Source organism: Perognathus longimembris, chromosome 28 (assembly GCF_023159225.1).
Source record: "Perognathus longimembris pacificus isolate PPM17 chromosome 28, ASM2315922v1, whole genome shotgun sequence".
Classification (NCBI taxonomy): Eukaryota; Metazoa; Chordata; class Mammalia; order Rodentia; family Heteromyidae; genus Perognathus; species Perognathus longimembris.
In genome coordinates, this window is record NC_063188.1 from 95,830,469 (window position 1) to 95,838,598 (window position 8,130).

Genomic DNA, 8,130 nt, shown 5'->3' on the forward strand with positions numbered 1-8,130 from the left:
AGGCAGTACGCAAGTCTATATACATGTATTAGCTGAAATATGGTATATTCAAATGAGATTTCACATACTCTAATTCCTTAGAAAGGCAAGGACACAGTTCAACAAATAACATCAAAAGAAACTTTGATTCTACAAAGAGAGGGAAAAAGTCAAGCAAGCTAGTTGAGGGTAACAGTAGATATCTAGTTATAAAGTAGCTAAATCAAAATTATAGAACTTTAAATCTCTATATAAAAATCTTTGTTGAAATAAAGCTGCAAAATGTTGCTTGGAAGTAGGCAGATAGTTGCTTCCTCCCTCAACTTTCCCAGTATAAGCAGAGGTTTTTGTTGTGGGTTTTTTTTTGTTGTTTGTTATATCTTTTGCTTTTTATTTTTTATTTTGTTTGTTTAAGAAAGAAATCCAGGGGCTGGGAATCCAGGGCCTAGTGGCCACAGTGCTTGCCTTGTATACATGAAGCCCAGAGTTCGATTCCCCAGCACCACATATATAGAAAATGGTCAGAAGTGGTGCTGTGGCTCAAGTGGCAGAGTGCTAGCCTTGAGCAAAAAGAAGCCAGGGACAGTGCTCAGGCCCTGAGTCCAAGGCCCAGGACTGGCAAAAAAAAAAAAAAAGAAGAAGAAAGAAATCCAGAGAACAATTATATTCTCAGTAGGCTCAAAACAAAAGACAAAACTCCTGGGAATATACTCAACCAAGGAGGTAAAAGACATCTAGAATGAAAAACACTTGGAGAAGAAAATAATTGAAAAGCCATCAGATGTCAGATAAACCTCCGATGCTCATGGATTGACAGAATTAATAACATGTAAATGGCTATGCTACCAAAAGCAGCCTATAGATTCAATGCAATTCCCATCAGAATTCTAATGTCAATCCACACAAATAGGAAAATGAATCCTAAAAGTCATTTGGAGCCACAAAACAATCCTGAGCAAGAAGAACAATGGTAAAGGTGTTACAATACCTGATTTCCAATTATTCTACAGACCTATAGTAACAAAAACACCATGATTATAGAAAAAAGTAGACACATAGGTCAATGGAATAAAAAAAACTCAAAAATAATTCTTTGCAGTGATAGCTATGTGATTTTTTTGAAAAAAGAAAAATATCCTCAAAACATAATTTGGAGAAAAATGGCCTTTTTAATAAATAATGCTGGAAAAACTGGATATCCTAATGGAGAACATTGAAACTAGTTCCCTATCTCTCAATTTGTACCAATATTCATTCAAACTAGACCAGTGACATTAATGGAAGACCTGAAACTTTGAAAATACTATAGGAAAGAATGGAGAAAACATTAGAACTTATTGGCATGGGTGGTAGCTTTCTGGGAATTCCATCTGATTAAAAAGCTTGTTCATTGCAAAGGAAATTGTCACTGGACTAACAGTAAGCCATCAGAATGAGGGAAAAAAAATCATTTCCAGTTAAACATCTAACAAGGGATACAAAACCTGAACTCTTAAAGATTTGATAATCCAATTAGCAAATGGGCAAATGAACTGAACAAATACTTCTTCAATGAAAATGTATAAACAGCCAATAAACACATGAAGAAAGACTCAACAATTTTCTCCATAAAGGAAATGCAAATCAAAATCACATTGATATTTCCTATCACATCAATCAAAATGGTCCTCAACAAGAACACAAACAACAAAAAAGGTTGTGGATCATAGAAGGAAAAAAATCAACCCTTATACACTGTTAGGAGGAGTGTAAATTGGTGTAACAACTATGGAAATCAGTATCGAGGTTTCTTGAAGAACTAAAAATAAAAGTACCTTAACATCTAATAACACATTTTAAAGTACCTATCTGAAAGACTCAAGTCAGGATACAGTAGAGGCACCTGCATGCTCATGTTCATTGTAACCCTGTTTATAGCTGGAAAGGCATGGAAACACCAAATGGTGAACACAGCAACGGATGAAAAGATCAAGAAAATGTGATATAGATAGATAGATAGTATACATTGTATAAATTATCGATTGTATATTATATATCATAAATAGTATGTATTACATATACATAAAACACATACACAGAAATGGATGGAAATATATATATGTATGCATATATATATATTACTTGGCTATAATTCTTTTACTACCTGATGGGATTAGAAGTCAGAATGAAAAAAATGTTAGAAAGTGAACAGTACCTCAATATATTATATCTGTGAAGAAAAATGGCAAAACCATACTCACTGAAAGTTTTAAATAACGGGAGAGGCAGGGGATGGGAAAACAAGATGGTAAAGCTGATTAAAGCCCTATTTATACACGTGTGAAAGGACATGGTAAAACACTTTTGTGGTAACAAGCCACTAAAAATTTTTAAAAAGCAGGAAGTTAAAACAAGTCTTATATAGGATATATTAGTGAAAGTGAGGAGGGCAAATGGAGAGGATGAAGGAAGGTGACTATTGCCAAAATACTTTATGAAAACAAGACAATGAAGCTTGCTGTTATTAGTTCGGGAAGCTGAGAGAATGGATGAGGGTGAATGATGGAGGGGGTGCATCTGATCAAAGTACATTTTATGAAAATAAAAGCGTGTTGAAATAAAATCACTTTGTACAATGAATTGATGCTAGTGAATCTGTGGAAAAGTTTAACAAAAATGATGACACACCTAGTTGGTATTGTTTTATACACATTTTAGAGATTCTGAATTGTGTTGTTGTTTATGAACTTCTTTGCAAGCCATAAAAATTCACTTTATGATTGAAATTTCCTGTTCTTTATAGAAACCTAGCATGGATGCATTTGGAAATTACGACTCCATATTTGATGTTCAAGAATGTTTCCTGCTGACTGAAAACCTCCTTCTCTCAGAAGCATGGGAAGGAAAAAGAAAACCTAGAAGAGACAAGCTGAGGGAAGCAATTTGTTCTTAAACTAGAAGAGCTGGCTGACTTAAATTGAACTGATTATTGATTGCATCTTACATTGAAATACAGATTTTAGCAAAAATACAATAATATAATGATTTAATTGTTACACAATATTCTTACCGAACGTGTAAATAGATAATATGAAGATGATGAAGCAATACACACAGCATCAACTCAATGGAATGGCAGCCTATCACAGCGAAACATTGCTGTGACCATAGGGCTGGAAGAGGTTTGAAGTTTATCCTTATAATGTAGCAGTAATTAAGTAGGCAGATGTCTTAATGGTTGTGCAACTGGCCTACTTTTCCACAAGCTAAATTTCTTTGCCCATCTGGACATGGTCAGTGACCTACTTTTCTAATTCTATCATAATTGTGTACTAAGTCATAAAAATAAAAAGTAATCCAATATACATGCAATGATGTATACTACATAGAAATTAAGTTTATCTTAAGTTCTATGGCATTAATATGCTTTGTATATTATGGATATTATGCAATTTTATGTGGATACCCCAACTTAACTTCATAACATGGCAGAAGGACAGGCCTGGTTGTGAATATATACACATACATACACACATGTACTTTCATTTTGCTTTTCCTTTTTCATGTTTATATTTTTAAGCTTATATTTGAAACTTCTCTTCATTAAGCTGTTTATAAAAGTGGCATAAGCTTATTTTTAATGAGTAGTTTTTCTTGAACCTGACTCATAGATATCATTTTTTTTTTTTTTGGTCATCTGTATATGACGATGTTTACTGTTAGACTTTGCATTGAAAATGACTTCAAAATGGCTATTTTTGTCCAGGCTCTATTTGTTACTAATCATTCGATAAAATATTTTGGGTTTTGGGGGTGGGAATATGGCCTAGTGGCAAAAGTGCTTGCCTCCCATACATGAAGCCCTGGGTTCGATTTCCCAGCACCACATATATAGAAGTGGCACTGTGGCTAAAGTGGCAGACTGCTAGCCTTGAGCAAAAAGAAGCCAAGGGACAGTGCTCAGGCTGAGTCCAAGGCCCAGGACTGGCAAAAAAAAATTGGGTTTTTAAGAAATAAATTGACTGTAAATATTTATTAAGTATACATCTTATACCAGGTACTTTGGTACTATGAAATATTAATTACTATATGATGATTATGTATGAAAATAGCATAATGAAGTCCACTAAAAGATACTGATCAATCAGGGATTAGAGACAAAACAGTAGATGACATTAATCTGAATAAATTATAATGTATACACATTGAAACTGGCATAGTAGAACTCTTTTTTGTGGTTAATATACACTTAAAAACCGTGGCAGTAAAGAATCGGTGATGTTGTGGGACAGGTAAGAAAGAATTAAGGAGGGCCAACAGAGAGCGAATGAGGATCAATACAGTCAAAATAATTTTATATGAAAACAAATTATATGAAACAATACCTGTTGAAATAATTTTAAGAAGGGTGGAAGTACATCAAAGAAGGATAGAATAGTTATATTTACACTGTATATATGTATGGAAATATAAATTAGGCTATATTGTAAGTATGCACACAAATGTCAAAAGGAAATCTCACCTTGCTTTGTAAAACTAATAAATGCTAGTGAAACAGAAAACAAAAAGAAAATCTTAAAAATGTATGTGCAAGCCTGATGCTGGGGGTTCACACATGTAATCCTAGCTACTCAGGAAGCTGAGATCTGAAAATCACAAGTCAAAGCCAGCCTGGCCAGGAAAGTCCATGAGACTCTTATCTCCAATGAGCCACCAGAAAACCAGAAGTGACACTGTGGTTTAAAGTGGTAGAACCCTAGCCTAGAGCACAAAAGCTCAGTAACAGTGCCCAGGCCCTGAGTTCAAGCCCCAAGACTGACAAAAGAAAAAAGAGGGATGTGAAGAAAATTAGAATCTTGCAAGTCTTAAATGGTTTGTCTCCCTTTAATAACAGAGCATAACTTCTGAACTAAGTACTACAGGAAGATGCTCAGCAATTTGAATTGTAGTTTGTCAAATAGAGTAGGATGATCTGTGGGAACAAAAGTTTGACAATTCTCTAAGATAATGATGATATTGTAATTTTAATGAGGATGATAAACTACTACAGGCTTATCATGGGTCATTAGGAAAGTGTAGAACTACTGTCTCTATTCGTCAAGTTACTTGTGCTAACAGAGCAGCTACCATCTGGAATATGGACAACTTAGTGGGAAAGGATCTTTGCATGGTCAAACATAACCAAATGAATGAGATAACTTGATAATGAAAAATATTAATTCTACTCACAACTTAGTAACTAAATCAAGTTGTTCAGTTCCATTCAACCACAAGAAGACTAAAAAGTATGGTCAATTGTATACACCAATAGGAGAAGAACTAGAAATATTAAACAGCACTAATAACTGAAGAACTAGTAGTATTTGACAAACAGTTTATCTCATTGATCACTATAAAATAGTTGGGTCGGGGCTAGGAATATGGCCTAGTGGTAAAGTGCTCGTCTCATATACATGAAGCCCTGGGTTCAATTCCTCAGCACAACATATATAGAAAAAAACAGAAGTAGCGTCATGGCTCAAGTGGTAGAGTGCTTGAGCAAAAAGAATTCAGGGACAGTTTTCAGGCCCTGAGTTCAAGCCCCAGGACTGGCAAAAACAAAATAGTTGGGTCATCCTTTTCTCATAATATTTATCTATATTTTCCCTCAGTGGAAATTAGAGAATAATAGTAAGCTCTAGTTTGATGGAATCTGTGATATAAAACAAATAAGTCATACCACATAAATGATTTCCCTCCCCAACCTGACCATATACAGTGGGAGAAACCAATGTGATATAATTGAAAGAGTTCTATTTTTATAAAAGAAATAATTCTTTTTATAGAACTCATATAGGCCTGGTTATCAGTTCCTTAGACTGAATTCTCACCCTAAAATGCAATAAAATTTTTGGCCCCTTCCCTTATTTAAAAAAATATTGTTATTGTAAAGGTGATATACTGAGAGGTTACAGCTACATAAGTCAGGTAAAGAATACATTCATTTTTGGATAATATCACTCCCTTGCTCTCTCTCAGTTTTTCCCTGCCTTCCTCACCCGCAAGTTGTATAGTTCATTTTCAACATAGTGTCTAGTGCATACCACTGCTGCTTTCCCCTTTCCTCTTAATTACCATGTTTGTTCATACTTGAAGTGAGAATTGATATTAAGAAGGTCTTTGAATAAGTGCAGCTTTCTCATATGGTCTGTTTTTTAAAAATGTGGTACTGAGGAATCGAACCCAGGGTTTCATGCATGCTAGGCAAGCACCCTACCACAAAACCACATTCCCTCATATGGTCTTATCTATTTAGAAAATTTTGAAGTCCAAATACTGCTTCCTGTCCCAGAGAATCAGAAAAATAAATTTCATGTTTACTTTTTTATTATGTTCAATTTTGTTCCACGTAGAAACATAGACATACATGTATACACAATTTAATTTTAAAGAAAAGTTTCAAAACTGGTAAAAAGGCATCATAATCTTTTCATCCATCTTCCTCTAACATTATCACCTTATCTTGCAATATTATGCTTACCAAAATCATAAAAATAACAATATTAACTAGATTATAAAAGTAATTCAAATGTTATCAGGAGTCACACTAATCTTTCTATTCTTCTCAGGATTATGTTGGTTGTTATATCCCCTTAGTGTCATCTTATTTGTATCATTTTGTCTTTCATGATTTTTAACCATTTTAAGATTACTGATCAAGCATTTAGTAGAATGCATCTTCAGTTGGGATTTTAAATTTTAATTTTTCTCTGATGATGACATTGAAGTTATTTTTTCTTTTTTTCTTTTCTGCTGGTAGTAGGGCTGGAACATAGGGCCTGGTCTCTGTCCCCAAGCTCCTTTTTGCTCAAGGCTAAGACTCTAGCAGTTCAACCATAGCTATACTACTGAGTTTAGTGGAGATAGGAGTCTCACAGACTTTCCTGCCCAGGTTGATTTTGAACCACAATCCTCAGATCCAGCCTCCTGAGTAGTTATATTTACAAAGTTCAATCAAAACCACATTTTTGCTATAAAATTAGATGTATACAATTACTTTACAAAATTATTTTTAACTTTGTGTATTATATAAAATGACAATTTTGGAATCTAAATACCATAAAGGATGAACACTGAATTATTTCTAAATCAAACCTCAAAATCTATGCATGAGTGTTTATATTGTTTTCCTTGTATTTACTTTTGTGTTTGTACACATTTCATACAGATTTATATACTGCTAATTTTCACTTACTGTGAAAAACTACTTCAGCACATATTCTTTGAAATGACTAATTTATTAAATTACTGAACACTATTTCATCACATGAAAACAGTAATTTAGTTTTCATCATATGTATATATGTGTGTATATATGTATATATAGCTGTGTTTGATGCTTTCCTGCTATAAAACTGCTATGGCACAATCTATTAAAATGCACTTTTTCTGTTTTTCTAGTCAGTATAGCACATGAAAGCTGCACAGACTGTCATGATAATTTAGAGTCTCTTATGTCATAGTTGGTTTATTATTAGTATTCCTGCATATATGCAATCATGAATAATTAAAGTCCTTGTGGTACCACACCTTATAGCACAGAGTGTTCTTACTTGCAAAGCAATTTCATCTTAATTCCATAACATCACCAGCCCTGAAGATAAATTTTAAGTTGTCTCTTAAATAAATGTTTTTCTGATGATCCTCTTTGTATTTCCAAGCATATGTCACTATTATCTATATACTTCTCATAGATTTTTTTTATTTGAAAACTACAAGGTAGTAACCACTAGGAAAAAGCCTCTCAGATGTCATTGCAGGAAGCCAATAATTGACAGAGGTCTCCAGCTACTGCCCTCTAAAATCCATCATGGCACTGGAACGGAGGTCACATTTCCCATGAGCTGCTCTTAACCAATGAGTGTGGTGGGGATACTAAGATAAGCTTGTTCTGGGAAACACAAGACTCTCCTGACAGCCCAGTTTTGCTCAAGGACTTCCCATCAGCTTCGTTGACATGTTAGAACTGCTCCACAGTCTAAAATGTACCTTACACAATTTTACCCACTTTTCTTTTTTTAATTTTTATTTTATTGTCAAATTGATGTACAGAGAGGTTGCAGTTTCATATGTTAGGCCTTGGTACATTTCTTGTACTGTTTGTTACCTCCTTCCTCATTCCCCCCTTCCCCC